Source organism: Quercus robur, chromosome 2 (genome assembly GCF_932294415.1).
Source record: "Quercus robur chromosome 2, dhQueRobu3.1, whole genome shotgun sequence".
NCBI lineage: Eukaryota > Viridiplantae > Streptophyta > Magnoliopsida > Fagales > Fagaceae > Quercus > Quercus robur.
This window is the reverse complement of record NC_065535.1, coordinates 63,497,280-63,516,006: the sequence shown is the minus strand read 5'-3', so window position 1 is coordinate 63,516,006 and position 18,727 is coordinate 63,497,280.

Here is an 18,727-nt window from a genome sequence, read left to right as displayed (position 1 = left end):
TAATGTACCCAATGTGCCCTTGATTTTTTTTTTTTTTTTTTTTTTTTTTTTTTTTTTTTTTGTTAAGAAAAATCCCCTCAGGGGTAAAGATCATATTATTGCATTCTCAACAAATCAAGTTGGTACACCTCAAGAATGTCTGGTGGAACAGATTCCATCCAAACCAAAAAAGGGTACCTGGCAGCCTGCCTAGCAAGCTTATGTGCCACACAGTTCCCTTCTCTATTAATATGCTTAACTAAAATGTAAGAAAAACTAGAAAATAAACATTTGATATCCATCAGTACATGACCCAAAGCCGAGTAATCCATGTGACCTCCATTAATAGAGGTAATAGTGTTTGTAGAATCTCCTTCCACAATCACCCTGTCAAAACCGAGTTCCTTAGCAAAAGCCAAAGCTTGGTAAGCTACTAACACTTCCACCATCTCCACCAAAGTAGGCAGTGGAATTTGTTATGAGAGAGCAGCCATAACTAATCCTTGTTCATTCCAGATTATAATGCTGATCCCTTGAAGTTATGATAAAAAATCAGCAAGATTATGACAATTGTTGAAGTGGGCCGTGTGTGTGGCTTGAATTGCCACAAGCCCAAAGTCAGTCACAAGTAAACCGAATTCAACTAGGAATATAATTCCTAGTACAACCGACCTATAATATATATATATATATATATATATATATTAGGTTTGTGGAGAAAAAATACATAGAGAGAATTAGAGTAATTCCTAAAACCCTAGCAGCAGCCGCATAAGAAGAAGAATAGTGTTTTCTTGTCTTGTGGGTGAGAAAGAGTTAGGGTGTATTGGGATTTTGGTTTCTTGAGAGTGTTCTTGTGCACTATTGTATCTCCCTATTTTTTTATAGTGAAATTTCTCCGTCGTCTTTGTGGAGGTAGACAGTTTGCCAAACCATGTAAATTCTTGTATTCTTTGTGTGTGCTTATTATTTAATTTCCACTTATTTACTGTTATTGATTTGAGTCTTAGGGTGCTATTTGCACAACAAGTGGTATCAGAGTAAGGTTAGGATTTAATCCTTTGAATACAGTAAAGATGTCAAGTACAAAGTATGATGTAGAGAAGTTTTGTGGTAAGGGAAATTTTTCCCTTTGGCAAAGGCGGATAAAGGATCTCCTAATTCAACAAGGAGTTCACAAGGCCTTGCTTGGGAAGGAGAAGAAAACGGAAATGATGAAGGATGTAGAATGGGTAGAGATGGATGAGAAAGCAGCTAGCGCTATTTGTCTCAACCTAGATGATGAGGTCATTCACAACATCCTAGAAGCAAAGACCGCAAAGGAGGTTTGGGAAAAACTAGAAGGTCTTTATATGAGAAAGAATCTGACGAACAAGTTGTACGTGAAGAAGCAATTGTATAGTTTGCATATTAAGGAAGGTTCAGATCTGTTGGAGCATCTCAACACGTTTAACATGTTGAACACCCAATTGTCAAGCTTTGGGGTGAATTATGAGGACGAAGATAAAGCGTTACTCTTATTAGCATCGCTTCCTACTTCTTTTGATCATCTAGTGACTACGTTGATGTACGGGAAAGAGACTATAGTACTCGAGGAGGTGACTAGTGCTCTCTTGTCACATATAAAGATGAAGCAAGATGGTAATGGTTCTCAGGCTGATGGACTTATTGTAAAGTCTGAGTCAAGCAATAGGGGTATAAACAGGTCAAGAGGACGAAACTCCAACAGGAATAGATCACAATCTAAATCACATGCAAAGAAAGATGTAGAGTGCTTTTATTGTCACAAGAAATGGCACTACAAGAATCAGTGTAAAGAGTTGAAAGAGCATTTAGAGGAGAAGAAGAACGGAAAGAAGCCCCTAGAATTAGCTAGTGTTGCTGAAGAAACATCAGATGATAATGAAGTTGGTGCAGATTTACTTTCAGTTTCATCAAGTAACAATGTTCTATTGGAATCTTGGGTTTTAGATTCAGCATGCTCATATCATATGACTCCAAAAAAAGATTGGTTTGACACGTATAAGCCTTACAATGGTGATATGGTCCAAATGGGTAATGATGCTACATGCCCAATTATTGGAATTGGTACCGTGAAGATCAAGATGTTTGATGGAGTTGTGAGAGTTCTTAGTAATGTCAGACATGTTCCAGATCTTAGAAAGAATTTAATTTCTTTTGGAGTATTGGATGATTTGGGCTATTCATACTCATCAAAGGGTGGAATTATGAAGATTACCAAAGGTGCTTTGATGGTGATGAAGGGACAGAAAATAAACACACTTTACAGATTGATTGGGAACACAGTTGTAGGAAGAGTTGCAATCACCACTTCGGTAGAGTCCAGCACTGACGACACAAAATTATGACATATGCGACTTGGCTATATTGGTGAACGTGGTATGTTAGAGTTGCATAAGAGAAATTTATTGAAAGGGGTGAAGACATGCAAGCTAGACTTCTGCAAGTATTGTATGTATGGGAAGCAGCATAGAGTCAGTTTCAAGATAGACTCTCATACAAGTAAGGGTGTTCTTGACTACATTCATTCAGATGTTTGGGGCCCAGTATCAGTTTCTTCTCATAACGGTGCTCAGTACTTCGTCAGTTTCATTGATGACTACTCTAGAAAGGTATGGATTTATTTTATGAAACATAAGTCTGATGTGTTTGGCATATTTAAAAAGTGGAAAGCACAGGTTGAGAATCAGACTGGCAGGAAAATAAAATACCTTATAACAGATAATGGACTAGAGAATAGAGATAAAGAATTCATAAGATTTTGTGAATTGAAAGGTATTACTCGTCACTTCACAGTTAAAGGAACTCCACAGCAGAATGGGGTTGCAGAGAGAATGAACAGAACCTTAGCAAAAAGAGCCAGATGCATGAGATTGAATGTAGGGTTGCCTAAGGTGTTTTGGGCAGAGACAGTTAACACAGCAAGCTTCATTATTAATAGATCTCCATCATCAGCTATTGATTTCAAGATTCCAGAAGAGGTTTGGTCAGGTAAACCAGTTGATTATTCGAGTCTAAAAATCTTTGGTTGTCCAGCTTATGTGCATGTGCAGAGTGGAGAGCGTTCTAAATTAGATTCAAAGTTAAGAAAATGTGTATTTCTTGGTTTTGAAAAAGGTGTTAAAGGCTACAGGTTTTGGGATCCAATCTCAAAGAAAACGGTGACCAGCAAAGATGTCATAATTGATGAAGCCTTTATGTTGAAACAGAATAAAGCAAAGACATGTGATGATAGTCCATAGGAGAAATTAACTGTTGAGGTGGAGCTTGACGAGAATAGTTCACCCAGTGATAAGAGTGATGTTGAGATTGATTCACAGCAGTAACAAGAAGAGTCTTATTCAATTGCTAAAGGTAGAAAGAAGCGGGTTCACAAAGCACCACAGAGATATGGCTTTGAAGACATGGTTAGCTTTGCTCTCATAACTAACAATGGAGATCCATTGTCTTACAGGGATGTAGAAGAGATGGGGTCACTACAGAAGAATAAGACTTGGGAATCCTCTAGTATGTTGACAAAGTCAGTTCCAACAGATAAGTTCAAGAGTTACTTGGACTTGATTGGTGTTTGCAGCTTGTGAGCCCTTAAGGGCTAAGATGGAGATGATGGAGGAGTTTGCTCGTGTAGCTTGATCAATTCAAGCCAAGGTGGAGATTTGTTGAAGTGGGCCGTGTGTGTGGCTTGAATTGCCACAAGCCCAATATCAGTCACAAGTAAACCGAATTCAACTAGGAATATAATTCCTAGTACAGTTGACCTATAATATATATATTAGGTTTGTGGAGAAAAAATACATAGAGAGAATTAGAGTAATTCCTAAAACCCTAGCAGCAGCTGCATAAGAAGAAGAATAGTGTTTTCTTGTCTTGTGGGTGAGAGAGAGTTAGGGTGTAGTGGGATTTGGGTTTCTTGAGAGTGTTTTTGTGCACTATTGTATCTCCCTATTTTTTTATAGTGAAATTTCTCCGTCGTCTCTGTGGAGGTAGGCAGTTTGCTGAACCACGTAAATTCTTGTGTTCTTTGTGTGTGCTTGTTATTTAATTTTCGTTTATTTACTGTTATTGATTTGAGTCCTGGGATGCTATCTGCACAACAACAATTAAGCCAATATATAACATCAGCTACCTGAATTAAATGTAGTATTATGTAGGGGTCGGCCTAAATCCTAATGTTCTGCTGGGCATCCAATAAATATATAAATATATTGATTGGAAGCCCATGAGGGATATTATTCTTCAAAAATCAAGGAAGAGAAATTACATCCCGAGTGCACGAGTGCTCAATAAGGCTAGCAATTTCCTCCAACCAAACTACAAATTAAAGTCACCAATTTGTTTAGCAACTTCGGCTAAAACATGGGCAGGCTTGTTACCTTTCCTTTTAACATAGGAGAAACCTACAGATCGAAAACTTTCCGCTTGTAGAATAATGCTCTCACAGATCGTCTCCACGGAGAAATAAGCTATCGAAGAACCTTGAAGTATACTGCCAAGGTGACTGGAGTCAAGTCTCAAAAATGGCCTCATTGAAGTATACTGCAGAGGTGGCTGGGCATCCAATATTTGTTTGTATTGCTTCTGTACTTGAACCCTGATTCTACTATATATATTGGCACTAGATATGGGGCTTTTTTCGTTCTTCATTTTTTCTTTTCTTTTTTTTTTTTTTTTTTTTTTGGGTGCAAATGGTTTAATACAAACTAATATAACGATAAGTTGAGACTCTCTTTAAAAAAAACTAATATAACCATCCTATCAAATATTACCGTCAATATATACAAGTTATTAAATTCATTGTGTTAACCCAATTATATATGCTATTTACTTTTATCATTACTTGCACAAGAAGGTGAGCCGCGCGCACGCTATGATGGAGACAATAATCTTCCATTCTATATTTAAGTGTTGTCAGATTCTTCCACTTTTTTTTTTTAATTATTTATTATTTATTTTTATTATAATGAGGTTGTTGTTGTCGTGTTTACAGGATTATTGGAAATATAGATATGGGTGGTGAAGCCAATTCACACGGGGTAGACGTGGTACTAATAGAATTTGATGAGAAAGATACGAAATTTTTTTAGAAAGTGCAAAATATCATTGAAGGTTTATTTCAAGAATTTGATTTTTGTAAATGATGAAGAATAGGAAATAAAGAATGCTCAAGAATGTTCTCTTAATTAACAAAGTAAACTAAGCTTGCAAGAGTGTGAATTAGAATTCAATTAAAGGAATTCATGAAATATATGGTAGTCATGTTTGATACAACTGATGGGAACATGTGGAGGCATCCTAGAGGGATACATAATTACATAAGTTTTGGTCCTTTGTAACCAGTGATACATTGCAATGGAGAGTAGATATGCTTTGTCTTTTCTCTTTTATAAAAAAATCCATGGTATACTTTTCTTTTAGTGGTCAATTTCTTTTGATTTCTTTGGAAATATATGTTTACAGCAATAATTTTTGTTTCAATCAGTTGTACTCTTATTCCCTCCTCCTCCATCTTCTATCTATATTATCTCAAAAAAAAAAAAAAAAAAAAAGTGGTCTAAAGTACCACATCAGTTAGTTAGTAAATGAGTTTTTGTAAGTGCTTGTATTGTAAGTCTTGTCTTTTCACTCTCGCCTTCCTTATCTCCTGTGTCTTCTGTCTATATTATCTATAAAAAAAAAAAAATTCAGTTGTACTCTAATTAAATTTGATAGTCCTCTAATTTTTTTTTTTTATTTTATTTGGTAGAATTCTTAGCCTGGAAATTTGTATATGTTGGTGACATAGATATTAACAACATAAGCATGCTTTACAAGCAAAACTATTGTGATGCACTTTTTTCTTTTTCTTTTTTCACTTTTTTTGGTGAAAAAAATTACAGGCTATTTTGGGTTGACACAGATCAAACCTATAGAAGATCAAATAGAGGTAATAAAAACAAGTGGGTACACAACACATTTCCTTCAAGTGTTAGACTTAAATACAAAATTAAAAGAGTGAGGTAAAATGTGGGTGCTAATGAAATTTGAGGTCAATCAAATGGTTGAATTATGAGAACATTCCATTCATCTAACCTTCATTCATTTGCTTCTACCATATTTAAAGTTGATGTTTCGTTGGGTCAAATTATATACTTGAAGTTTGGATATAAAAATAGTTTTGAAGAGAGAGAGAGAGAGAGAGAGAGACAGTATTCTAACATCTTTTCAGTTTTCAACCTTCACGCATTGATGAATCTAATTAAATCTGATAGTCCTCTATTTTTTTTTTTTTTTTTAATTTGATAGAATTCTTAGAGCATTCCCATTAAGCCTTGTATATGCTAAAAGATGATTTTTTTTAGCATTTTTGACCCAAAAGCTTGCTCCATCAAGGGTTTTAAATGCTATAATTTTTTACATTGATGAACAGTACAATCTCATATTTGAGACAATATTGTTCACCAATTGTAAAATTTATAATATTTTTTTATTTAGGTGGAGCCCACTTTCTTTTCTTCTTTGTCTATCTCATTTCCGTTTCTTCCCTGTCTCACCATTTCTCTGCTCTCTCTCTCTCCCTCTGCTTGACGTCTCTGCCTCCCTCTCCGATGAAACCCAGGCTGGAGCATCAAGCCAAGTCGATTTTTTTTTTTAATTCACTCAACACTCTCTCTCTGCTCTATCTTTCTCTTTCATCTCTCACTTCTTTCTTCTCTCTTCTCTCTCTGTGGTTCGCCGATGAGTGGGCTTCGCCGATGATTGTGCTCCGACAATTGTGGGATGCCAATGGCTGTGGTCTAGTGATTGTGGTCATGGATTGTGGGTCCGATGGCGGCATGGAGTTTTTTTTTTTTTTTTGGTTCTGCGTGGTTCTTCTTGGGTCTGATTGGGCTCCGATCGTGCAAGGCCGACACAAAATGACATGCTATCAAATCTTTGATTTGATTTTGGGTCTTGATTTGGTTGGGGTGGGTCTTGATTTGATTTACAAGTGTGAAGGAGGACGTTAAGCCATGCCGTGGAAGAAGATGACAACGGGGAGGGAAGTGGTGTCCGTGTCTTGTGGGTTTTGGTTCGGCGTGATGGGTCTGATAATGGGTTTGTTAGTGGCGGCGATGGTGGAGGTTACATTTTTTTTTTTTTTTTTGCTGCTATGGTTGGTGGTGGTGAGTGGATGTGGTGGTTGTGGGTGGATGTGGATGTGGAGGTTTCTTTCTGTTGTGATTTTTTTTTTTCTTTTTTTGTTAGTGGTGGTTGTGGTATGGGTGGTGGGTTTTTGGTGGGTGGTTGGTAGTGTGGTGCCGGCAGTGTTGTGAGAAAGAGAGAGACAGAGAAGAGAGAGGAAAAATAAAATATTATTGAAAAATAATAAAGAAACATTATTTAAATGAAATGGCAAAAAAAAAAAAAAAATTTGATATAGGTTGTATTGTAAAGTGATGTGTTATATGTTATAAAACTGGGTTTTGATATGCTAAATGCTATATTTTTTGACATGTTTGATGAGAATGCTCTTAGGCTAGAAATTTGCATATGTTGGTGACATAGATATTAACAACATAAGCATGCTTTACAAGTAAAACTATTGTGATGCAATTCTTTTTTTTTTTTTTTGAGAAACAAACACACACACATAAGGGAGAGGGAAAGAGGTTCTAACACAAAGGCACACCTTAATGCACTTGACCTTCAATGATTCAAGCGAGGTTTGGCTTGAGTTATGAAGGTTATAATATTATTATTATTATTATTATTGGCGGTATCATCTATCTTATATGGCAATCAATTGTCATTCCATTCATCTAGCCAATCATCTATTGGGCTCATAGTGAAGTTTTTCTTCCCTAAACTGACTGACTTTGATATATATATATATATATATATATATATATATAGAGAGAGAGAGAGAGAGAGAGAGAGAGAGAGAGAGAGAGTAATAATAGGGGAGGTATTATATAAAAGGTTATACAAGGTTATAGAAACCCCTCTTTTGTTTTATTCATACATATTTATTATTAGAGAGTGAATTCAATAAGGATGTGCCGCATCATCAGATTTTTATTCTATTCATACCTATATATTATTAGAGAGTGAATTCAATAAGGATGTGCCACATTCAGTGGTGGCTCTAGGATGAAATTTGAGGTGTTGATGAAATTGTGGGTGTTGATGAAATTTGAGGTCAATCAAATAGTTGGATTATGAGAACATTCCATTCATTTAGCCAATCATTTGTTGGGTTCTTAGTGAAGTTTTTCTTCCCTAAACTGACTTTGATATATATATATATATATATATATAAAATAGGGGTGGCATTATATAAAAGGTTATACAAAGTTATAGAAGCCCCTCTTTTGTTTTATTCATAAATATTTATTATTAGAGAGTGAATTCAATAAGGATGTGTCACATCTAGTGGTGGCTCTAGGATTTTTTTTAGAGGGGTCAATAAAAAGATAAATCTTAGATAGGAAATGAATCTTGTGGCCTAAGATGTTTCGTTATTTAAATTTTTTTTTTCTCCAGTAAAAAAACACTTTTTTGGTGAAAAAAATTGCAGGCTATATTGGGTTGACTCGGATCAAACTTATAGAAGATCAGATAGAGGTAATAAAAATAAGTGGGTACACAACACATTTCCTTCAAGCATTAGACTTAGATACAAAATTTAACCATTAGATTAAAAGAGTGAGGTAAAATGTGGGTGCTAATAAAATTTGAGGTCAATTAGATAGTTGGATTATGAGAACATGGTTATACAAGGTTTCCTTGAGGGTAGGAACACAAAATGTGATGCACACATGGCATACTTAGATAAAAATTTGCCTATAGTATTTGAATAATGTGGTGAGATGTTAGTTTTGGTGGAATTTGAGCTTACTGGTTAGTTGGATTGAGAGAACAGTGTGGCCAAAGTTTGTGAAAATTAGTCAAAGTTGGTAAAACTCAATAAAAATTCAAACTTGGTCGAACTTCAAATAATGGTTCCAAGACTAATGTATTTGGTCCAAGTAGTTTGAATGTGAGTGTTTTGAGTGGGTTTTAGGCATGAGTCATTTGAGTGAAATTAGGGTTTTCTCCATTTTCATGCTTTTCTCAGTTTTGAGTTTCGAAAGGAAAACAAAATAACAATAATGGTCACTCACCCAAAACCATTTAAAGAGTGAATAAGAAATTAACTCCTAAAATACCCACTTGAACATGGTTTGAAGTGGTAAACCATAAAATTATTTTTAAGTGTTTGTAGGAGGAAAAAAATTAATTAACCCATTTATGTCACGTCAAAATTTAGTGACAAATTCCAAATTTATGTGTCATTAAATTAATTAGATCAAATAATGTCACATGTCACATTGGTGGATTAAAATTTGCCACATATTATTTGGGTCCACAAAATTACAACAAAAGTGGGCTATTGTGACGAAATCTAGTGAGGATAAACAATTTCGTCACTGAATGTTAGCATTTGGTGAGGAAAAGAAGATTTCGCCCTCGAAAATTTAAAATGGGTGACTAAAGATGTTCAAATTGGTGACAAAATATTTATTTCGTCACTACAGGTCATGATGAAAAAACAGTTAAGCACAACTAGAGGGATCGAACCCATGAGCAAGAGTTATTTCACCTAAAACCCAACCACTAGATTGCTGCACAATGTGTTCTATTTATATGGAATATGAAATTATTTATTCTAAAAATAGTAGATATTTCAAGTGTTAAAAAAAATACACATATTTTTTTATATACTTTCAAAAGATTAATAGGTATGACTATGGAGGGCAAAATGAACCAAACCCATTTGCCTACCTAAACCCGCCCGCTTAAATATGACCCAAACCACCAAATTATCAATTAGGTTAAATGGGTATCAACCCAATTAAACCAACTAATATTAATGTTTATTGGGTTTTACCACTACATACCCTTTGTATAAAAAAAAATGCTTATTGGGTTTTAGTTGGGTACCCAATAAGACCCAATTATAATCCAGTACCATTTCTACAAATCACCTAACCATAAAATACCCTAAAACTATTGAAAATTACCAAAATACTCTTGAAATCTAAAAAATTATCAAAATACACCGGAAACCTAAAAAATGACCAAAATACCCTTGAAACCTAAAAATTAACAAAAATACCCCCAAAACTTATAAAATGATCAAAATATCCCCAAAACCTAAAAAATGACCAAAATACTCTCAAAACCTAAAAAATGTACGAAATAACCAGAACCTTAAAAATTACCAAAATACCCCCTAAACCTAACAAATGACTAAAATACCCCTTAAATCGAAAAATGACCAAAATACCCTCAAAACTTAAAAATTAACCGAAATACCTCTGAAATATAAAAAATTAACCAAAATACCCCCAAAACCTAAAAATGACCAAAATACCACCCTAAACATAGGGGTGTCAATTCGTGTTCGCGGGTCGGGTTCGTGTCGTGTCGAGCCATAAGTACTCTACTATATGAGTTGACCCGAACCCGACCTGTTTAGTAAACGTGTCAAGAATCCTCAACCCTAACCCGACCCGTTTATTAAATAGGTTGACCCAACCCGACACGTTTAACCTGTTTAATTAATAAGTCATAAAAAAGTTAATACAAATAACCTATTTAATAACCTGTTTGATTAATAGGTCATATATGACCTAAATAATCTATTATCAATTTTTATATATCTAAAATTAAAATACAATTACGGCCATAAATATAGTAATAAACATATAATTACAACAAAAAAAATTAAGCAATAATAACAAAATTTAATGCCTTTATTATTTAAACGGGTCAAACAGGTCAGACGGGTTCACATGTGTGAACCCGAACACGACCCATTTATTAAACGGGTCAGCCGTGTCAACCCGAATATGACCCGAACCCATTTAGCCTCAACCCATGACCTGTTTATAAACAGGTTAGTCGTGTCGGGTTCACGGGTCGTGTCAGATTTTGCCACCCCTACCTAAACATAAAAAATTACTGAAATACTCCCTAAACCTAAAATAGGACAAAAAATACCCATGAAACCTAAAAATTGACTAAAATACCCCCTAAACCTTAAAAATGACCAAAATACCCCATAAACCTTAAAAATGACCAAAATACCCTAGAAATCTAAAAATTGACCACAACACCCCTAAACCTAAAAATTTACCAAAATACCGCTAAAACCTAAAAAAGAGCAAAATACCCCCAAAACCTAAATTTTGACCAAAATACCCTTGAAAGCTAAAAACTAACAAAATATGCCCATAAACTTTTTAAAAAAATGACTGATATACTTTCTAAACCTAAAAAATGACCAAAATACCCTCGAAACCTAAAAATCAATTGAAATACCCCCAAAACTTATAAAATGAACGAAAAAAATACTCCCGAAACCTAAAAAAGACCAAAGTACCCCCGAAACCTAAAAATGACCAAAAAAGCCCCCGAAACTTAAAAAATTACCAAAATACCCCCTAAACCTGAAAAATGACCAAAATACCCTAGAAACCTAAAAATTAACCGTAATACCCCTGGAACCTAAAAATTGACCAAAATATCCCAAAATCTAAAAATAACCAAAATACCCTTGAAACGTAAAAAATGACCAAAATACCTCCGAAACGTAAAAAATGACCAAAACACTCTTGAAACCTAAAAAAATGACCAAAATACGCCTTTAAAAAAATGTCTGAAATACCACATAAACTTATGAAATGACCAAAATATCCTCGAAACTTATAAAATGACCTAAATACCCACGAAACCTAAAAATGAACAAAATAACCTTGAAACCTAAAAAAGGTACGAAATAACCCAAACCCTAAAAAATGACCAAAATACTCTTGAAACATAAAAATGACCAAAATATCCCCTAAACCTAAAAAATGACCGAAATACTCCTGAAACCTAAAAATTTACCAAAATACCCCCTAAACATAAAAAATGATCTAAATATCCCTAAACCTAAAAAGTGACTGAAATACCCCTTGAACCTAAAAATGACCAAAATACCCCCTAAACCTAAAAAATGACCGAAATATTCTTGAAACCTAAAAATTGACCAAAATACTCTCCAAACCTAAAAAATGACCGAAATACCCCTTAAACCTAAAAAATGACCAAAATACCATGAAACCTAAAAATTGACCAAAATACCGCCGAAACCTGAAAATTGTCCAACGTACCCTTGAAACCTAGAAAATGACCAAAATACCTCCAAACATAAAAAATGACCGAAATACCCCCTAAACCTAAAAAATGACCAAAATACCTACGAAATCTAAAAATTAACTAAAATACCCCAAAACCTATAAAATGAAAAAAATGCCACTTAAACCAATAGGACGATAAAAATACACCCCAAACCTCCTTTTTGGTAATTTTGGATGCTTCAGGTGTATTTTGTTCATCATATAAGATTAGTGGTATTTTGGTCATTTAAGATATTTTGAGGGGGTATTTTGGTCATTTTAGAGGTTTATAGCTATTTTGGCCATATTAGAGGTTTTAGGGTATTTTTGGTAATTTTAGAGGTTTCAGGTTATTTGTGGTCATTTTAGAGGTTTTTGGTGTATTTGGGTCATTTTAATGGTTTAGGGGTATTTTCATCATTTTATTGGTTTGAGGTGTATTTTGGTTAATTTTTATGTTTTGGGGGGTAATTTGGTTATTTTTTAGGTCTAGGGGGTATTTCGGTCATTTTTCAGGTATAGGGGCTATTTTGGTAATTTTTAGGTTTCAGGACTATTTTGGTCATTTTTTTAGGTTTTTAGTGCATTTTGATCATTTTTAGTTTTTAGAGGTATTTTGGTCATTTTTTAGGTTTCAGAAGTATTTTGGTCATTTTTAATGGTTTTTGATCATCTTTGGTCTTTTTTAAGGTTTAGGGGTATTTTACAGGTTTAAATGGTATTTCGGGTAATTTTTAGGTTTTGGAGATATTTTGGTCATTTTTTAGATTTAAACGGTATTTTGATAATTTTTAGGTTTCAGGAGTATTTTAGTCATTTTTAGATCTCGGGGGCATTTTGGACATTTTTTAGGTTTCAGGGGTATTTTGGTCATTTTTTAGGCTTATGTGGTATTTTGGTTAATTTTTAGGTTTCGGGGGTATTTTAGACTGTTTTTTAGGTTTCGAGGGTAGTTTGGTCATTTTTAGGTTTCAAGGGTATTTTGGTTATTTTTTAGGTCAGGGGGTATTTCGTTCATTTTTCAGGTCTAGGAGCTATTTTGGTAATTTTTAGGTTTCAGGACTATTTTGGTTAATTTTTAGGTTTTTGTGTATTTTGATCATTTTTTAGGTTTTGGGAGTATTTTGGTCATTTTTAATGGTTTTTGATCATTTTTGGTCATTTTTAAGGTTTAGAAGTATTTTGGTTGCTTTTTAGGTTTAGGGGGTATTTCGGTCAACTTATGACAACGAGGATGGTGAATTCAAACATTGAGCATATTTAGAGACATCAAAAATGTCAATTAGCTTAACTTGATAAAATTTAAAATATGTATTTTTAAAATTTTACTATCATTATAATTTTGCACCACGTATCCCTTCTAATCTAAACTTTTAAAATTTTGTATTAAGTGAATTAATTTAGTGTAAAAATTAGGTTTCAATTAGAGTATAATTTTGCACTACATGTCCCATCTAGTCTAAGTTTTTAAATTTTTGTACCAAGTGAGTTAATTTAGTGTAGAAAACAATGAATCCAATATAAATAAACCATAATAAAAAAATCTAATCATATATTTAACTCTACAAATAAAATTTGAGGAAAAGAGAGTTTGAATGATTTTATAAACTAAAAATAATTCAAATTTATATGTTATTTATGTAATATAACATGACTATGTACGGTTAATTACTAACTAGGTAATACACACACACACACACATCAAAATTGAGAGAAAATTCAATTAGAATCTGTGGCGAGTCCAACCAAGACTGGCACGTGATCGGCTTGTGGATGCAGACAGTTAATTTAGTGATTAGTGGGATATGGATTTCCTATCCTGGTAGGGCCCATGGTTGCGAAGCTTGCTAGCATGATCCTCGTCAATAATGTTAGAAGACCTTGGTAGCCTATTCCAAAGAAACAATGTAAAGACACCGGGTTGGGGTCCCCGAGGGACCCTCCGATGCCTAAGTTAGATTGTACTCTCTAGAGATCAGAATAAACTGTATGTAAAAGTGGGTTTGTGGGAGTGAGTATGCGTGAGTTTTCGTGGTATCTTCCCTTTGGTGTCTTCCCTTTGGTACCTTCCCCTTTGGGTGAGATGTTTGGTGTACTCTCCGCTGGTGTGGCTTATGTGCTTCCCAACTACTGGTCCTCTTTTTCTCCCACCCAGTCCAATTTCATCTTTACCTATTTATATGTTTTACGTTGAATGTGGCATGACGTGAAAATTGGACCGATGGTCCCCACTGACTAGCCCTTTTGACAAGTTTCTCTTCTTAGAACAATGTGCTGTCCAGTTTTTGGTGTCAATTATCGATTTCGTGATTCGCTGACTTGTGTCCTACATTGTCGCTAAGGTGGATTTGGGCCAGAAGCCAAATAGGCTTGTGTTGGGCCGTTATACATTTCTTCGAAGGCCATATTCATCCCTCACTAAGGCTGGGCTGACCCATTCGTGTACTCTGTCCTTTGGGCTACCAACTTGGGCCTAACCTTAGGTCGCTGGTTTCGGCCAAGTTAGCCTATTTACGTACTGAATCAAAATTGAATTTTGCTTTTGTTAGCCACACGTATTCAATTTTTTTTTAATAACACATACATATTCAATTATTATTAAGCATCTGACCATGGCTTTTAAAAAACAAAGGAATTGACCAAAATGTTAATGAAGTACTATTATCAAGGGAGTCAATTTCGTACCAGATGTTGTTTTGGTTTGGCCAAAGAATGACATAACTCAATATTGGTGTGTACCGGTGTGCCATTTCGGAGTTACACACCAGATATATATATATATATATATATATATATATAGTGAATGATATAAAATTTTAATTAAAAAAATAAGTATTGATTTGAATTAATGAAGTTAATATAGAGTTTTATAAAATTCCAATAAAATTATAAGCTTTGTTTAAAAAAAAAAAAAAAAAAAAACTCAATTCTAGTTCTTTTGTAAATAAACCATATTGTAGAGATAATCATTATTAAAAATGTATTACTTATCGTTTGAAAAAAAAATGTATTACTTATTAGTTATTGTTATTGTATTATTATTATTACTACTACTACTATTATTTAGTGTTTTATTTTATTTCTTCTCTCGCCAAACTCTATTTCACGGGACAGGATATTAGTAGCGGGAAGTTTTATTTGACAAAAAAATTGGGGAGCGGGAAAGTTGAACTATTTTCCCATTTTTTTCTCATCAGTTCCGTTTTCCCATATCCTTTCAGTTTTGACTATATCTCCATCCATGATTCCGTATCTCAAGTTTGAAGCTTATTTCTACTGGCTTGAATTTGGTTTCTCTCACGCAAACAACCAGAAACTATCAACAACCGAAAAAAGTTTTTTTAAGAGAGAGAGAAACAAAAAAGTGAGATGAGAAGGAGGCAAAGATTGTGATTGGAGGAGTAGTGGAGAAGAAGTTCAGTCTCTTTTACTGGGTTTTCTTTAAGGAATTTCAATCTCTCATTCCGATTGGTTTGAGGAATTTCTCTAACTTACAAGTATAGTATTTTACTTCTCTTAAAATTTAAGTTTTATTTATTTGTTTCTAGAGAAGGCTTAGCAAAAAAACCAAATTTTAGCTTTGGATTTTGAGCAGTGAAGTAGAATGAAATAGCTTGATTGCAAAACAAATTTCAACGTATTTGAAGTGATTCATTGCAATTAATAGTGATTCCAGTGAATATGTAGTTGGAAAGGAAGATTAAAATCTATAAACATCTAAATTAAGGATTAACGTTGGGAAATTTCATTGCAAATTGAGTTAGGAGCTACAGTTTTGTATTATTTTTGACTCATTCACCTCTGTATAATAGCCAATTAATTAAAAATCTAGTATCAAAACTTGATATTATTAAGAGAGAATGCTCCTAATTTTAACATAAAATAAAAGTAACGTGAAGAGATTCAGTAAATGAAATGAAGTTGGAGAAAATGGGACTAACATTTTACGTTGATATAATTACAAGAATATGTGTGGTAATGCACTTGATATATTTCACAACAGTATTATAGTATATACTTCATATTATATCTTTCATATATTATATATAATAAAATTTGTGTGTTACAGCGATATATAATTATGTTCAGTTAAGTTTAGTGAATTAGTAGCCCATTTACTGTGCTTAGTCTATACTGCCAAAACAATGACCAAGCAATCCTGTGGCACCTATATTTGGTGGGAAGGAATATGGAGATTTAATCTCTGGTCTATGTCTTATTTTGTCCATGAATCTTGTTATTAGGTGCACTTCCTTGTGGATTTTGGTGTTGATCATCATTTAATTCTCCTTTGTCAGTCCAAACCTAATATATTATGCTTCCCTTTATTCGCTTTTCATAAAATATGTTAGAATTTCATCAGTCCAAATTTTTTTTTTCTTTGTAGATTGAGAAAGTAGAGTTCTCATGTACATCTTGGTTTCCAGTTGCAGCAAAATCCTTAATTCATAGAATTTTAGACCCCAATCCTGAAACTGTAAGTACTAGCTCTATGACAAGACGTTGATTTTTGTATGTAACATTTGTGCATTCTCTTGGTTGCATTTGATAAATAGGATTTGTGACAAATACAAATGCTTATGCAATTTGTTAAGTCCTAAAAGTTTAGAACAATTGGCAAATCGTGAACACAAACTTGTCTAATATAGATCATAGAGTCTATATGTATTATTAGACAATGTTCAAGGTGATACAAGTCAAGTTTCAAGAATATAAAATCTGCAAAAAGAAGAGTTCAGAAACTGCCTGGTTCGATTGATCGAAAGACAGGCTCGACTGATCGAAATACGTATCTACAAAATTCTATTTCAGCCTAAACTCTACTTAAACGTATTGGGTTTCAAGTAAAACACTACTAGTATATAAAGGAAACCCTAAGCATGTTTTTATAAGGCTTTCCAAAGAGAGAAGAGTGTGACTCCTTTGTATCTAGGATTTTGTATCCAAGAAACTCTCTCATGTCTTCTACTGGTGTTATTCCTTGAAAAAACTCAAGATTCGGTGTTATAGAAGTTGCTGCCTTCTCTAGTCATCAAAGGTGTTGATAATCTAAACTTTAAAGGGTGGTCTTGGAGTCACAAACAGGAGAGTTTGTGTTTTTGCAAAAGCCAAGAAAAGAAGTAGTCCGTGGACTTGGAGCTATCATATGGTCGTGGTAGTAAGTTTTCTACTCGAGATAGCAATAGGATGTTAGTAGTCTAAGTTTTATCGTACAAATTTCAATTCTTTCATAGTGGATTTGCTTTTTACCTTGATAGTTAGGTTAAATCCTCCTTAGGTTTTTTACCGGTTTGGTTTTCCTAGGTCATTATATCATTGTGTTCTTTATATTTTCTGCTACTTTACATGATATGATTGTTTTGTTTTAACCTAGATCTGAATAATAAATCTAAGTATTCACTTGGTTAATTAATTAGGTTAAACAATCTAGTTTACAGGGGTCTAAAAACGTACACAATTTTTGGTATGTGGTTCAGAATTAAGTTAGGAAATGATATAAAAATAGCATGCGATGTGTTAATGCACGTGCTACTACCCCACTCTGTATAACTTGTTAGGGCAACAGAAAACTAGAAATGCCTTAAAATACTTGTTATTCAATTAAAATACTTTGAAATGTTAGCTTTGGATTATTATTACTTTAATCTTGTATAACAGTGGTTACCATTGCCTTTTTATCTTGCTTACAATCAAGAACTGCTCATTTATTTTTATATTGTATTATTTCTATTACTGAATTTTTTGGGATATTAGATATTAATAATACCAAGGGTTTTGCATTCTTACCAGATCACAACGAGGTAGGCAAGGGAAGATTAGAAGCTTATCCTCAAAAGCAAGTAGTTAAGAAAGTTGACTGACACGATCAAGGTTAGTTTTTGCTAGAATGCTAGACTTGTAATTTATGTATATACCTAAGTTACTTATTGAAATTTATTTATTTATTTATTGTCTAAAATTTACAATGAAAATCATCTATCTTTATAATTGGTATTTTGTTTACTCTTGCTGCCCTCTAACTTGAACATGCCATTTTTATTGTATGTGGCTTCCATATTAGCAGCTAAATTGTGATTTTTTTGTTTTTTTTTGTTTTATGTTTCTTACTTGGGAAGAATTTGTAATTAATAGACATTGTATTTTACTTTCTATGTCAATCTATAGTTGTAGAAATGGCCAAAAAAGGCAAAGACACTCATAATAAAATAACAAAATATGAGATGGAAAGAGCACAAAGAATCAAGCAAAACCAAGAGAGAATGAATGATTTGGGATTGAAGCATCTGTCAACTTTTCTGCCTAAATTTGCAAATGTGGGAAGAAAAAGAGTAAGTGTTCAAGTAGATGATGACGAGTATGTACCAGTTATTGGTGAAGATGATAGTGATGATGAGTCATTTAGTTCTTTAAATAATGAGATACTATATATATGATTTGGTGCATGTGATACTTCGCTCTTTGTAATATTGTGATGAAATAACTTGTCTTCGTAAAATTGTGCTTGGAATGATCAATGAAAATCATTGATTGAAGATATTTTAAATGATGAAATAACTATGAAA